This window comes from Oryzias melastigma, linkage group LG19, assembly GCF_002922805.2.
Source record: "Oryzias melastigma strain HK-1 linkage group LG19, ASM292280v2, whole genome shotgun sequence".
Lineage (NCBI taxonomy): Eukaryota > Metazoa > Chordata > Actinopteri > Beloniformes > Adrianichthyidae > Oryzias > Oryzias melastigma.
The window spans coordinates 5738545-5740447 of record NC_050530.1 but is presented as its reverse complement, the minus strand read 5'-3'; the positions used below and the strand labels follow the sequence as shown (position 1 = coordinate 5740447).

General features: G+C 46.3%; 1 long non-coding RNA gene across 1 annotated transcript in view; it reads left to right on the top strand.

The window, feature by feature from the left end:
* The window catches only part of LOC118600149, a 27779-nt gene extending 25876 nt beyond the window's left edge, over positions 1 to 1903 (top strand). The window contains exons 2-3 of the long non-coding RNA XR_004949710.1: positions 967 to 1250; positions 1440 to 1903. This is a non-coding gene — a long non-coding RNA (uncharacterized LOC118600149). The remainder of the gene's footprint in view (positions 1 to 966; positions 1251 to 1439) is intronic.

Here is a 1903-nt window from a genome sequence, read left to right as displayed (position 1 = left end):
AAGTGATTGACAGCTCTGAAATCCATGTTATGTACGGTACCGATGGTTCTGTATACCGACATGGATACAGACGCCGCCACATTGGAACCAGATGATTGGTCGGTCGGAGTCAATGTTTCTATGGCAACCACTCACCAATCAGGAGTGAGCTGCAATCAGAGAAAGGAAGTTCCTTCGGACCAATAGAATGATGAAGAACAGATGGTTATTTCTATGTGGAAGTCTATGGGAGTTTGGAAGTACTTCCTGTTCGGAATGCCAGGGGGCGTGGCCACTCAGTAAAGCTCTGATTCACAGTCAACAGGTTTCATCAGCAGCAACAAAGAAATTCCATCTTCCTCCTCTGTAGCTTCCTGGAGGCGCGTTCACACCGAACGGGATTCACGGGATAAATCCGTGTGCCAAAAAAGTATTCAACTCACTGATCACTGAGAACGTCTCGTGACCAGAGCTCCTGACGGACTCAGCTTTGGTCACGACTCACATATTTACATGTTGGTCGAGCCGCCCGATTCTCACCGCAGCTCAAATCCCGCCGTAGGACTTCAGGTCGCCTCATGTCGCGTCTGTTCCTTAGGCTTACCATTGAAAGTGTCCGTGTCCGACATGAATCCCGTCCGGTGTGAACGCACCTTCACACATGGACCCTCTCTGTGAATCGGAATGTTTGAATCATATTTTCTTTACTTTTCCAGTCATGCATGTTTGTGTTTTATCAGCAACAAACTGATGTTTACATTCTCCTGCAAAAGCTGAAATGAAACAAATTACCCAGAATCCTTCCTGGAAATCCCACGATCAGTGTGTATGAGGAGGCTCCGCCTCTGGAAGGGTCAGCTGACCCGCCCTGCGTGTGGGCAGCAGGTTCGGTGTGTAATGGCGGCTGACCTCAGCGGCGTTCACGTGTTTCCACTTTGACTCGTTATTCACTGCAGCTAATGTCTTCCACGTGTCTCGTTACACCAGCAGCTCCATTTGACACGGATGAGGTCATTAACGCGCGCGGCGCCGTCAGAAGTGGAGCCAGGCGGCCGGCGGCGAACGCAGTGAGGAACATCACAGCAGCATCCAGAACGTCTGACCTGGAACCTGGAGAACCGAGATCCTCAGACCTGACAGAGAGGATTCCTCAGGAGAAACACGATTATGATGAATCTTCAAGATTCAAATTCAAACTTTATACTAAATCATCACAAAATCCTCAAAATCCTGAGACCAGAACTCTGTTATCGGAGGATTACCTGAAGCAGGTGAGATCCTCCCGTAAAGCTGCGCTGACTCATTACACTGCTAATGTCCTGGTACACAGCACCACCTGCTGGTGAGCGGGAGAACTGCAGCCTGAACGATTAGACTTTAACATTTATGAACTTTAGGAGGTTTTTAATAACTTCAGTTCACAGTGATGCTGATATTTAGTCTTATTTGTGTCTCTACAGAAACAAACTGCAGGAGATCCTGTCTAATCTAATCTGACCATTGAACCTGTTTTTTTATTAACCTTTGAGTGACACTGAGATTAAAATCTCCTTCAATCGCGATCCGCTCGGCCAGGATTCTAATCTCAATGGAACTTCCTGTCAGGGTGTGGAGGAGGATCCAAACTTAACGGCAGAAACAGAACTTATTAGATTAACCAAAACACGACCAAAAAGAGAAATAAAGAAGAGTGTGACAGAGCAGATACCTGAAACCAGACTAAACACTGAATGAAGACATCTGAGGACGATTGATGTGAACGTGGGGAGACTGAAAACAGAACGTGACAAAACACGACAACAAGCATAGAATCGTACACACTGGAAGGTTAAAGAGAATATATATATATATATATATATATCATGTCTTTTGTCTAGTCAGAAAGCCCCCACTCGTACTCGCACTCCTACAGTCGGTGACAATA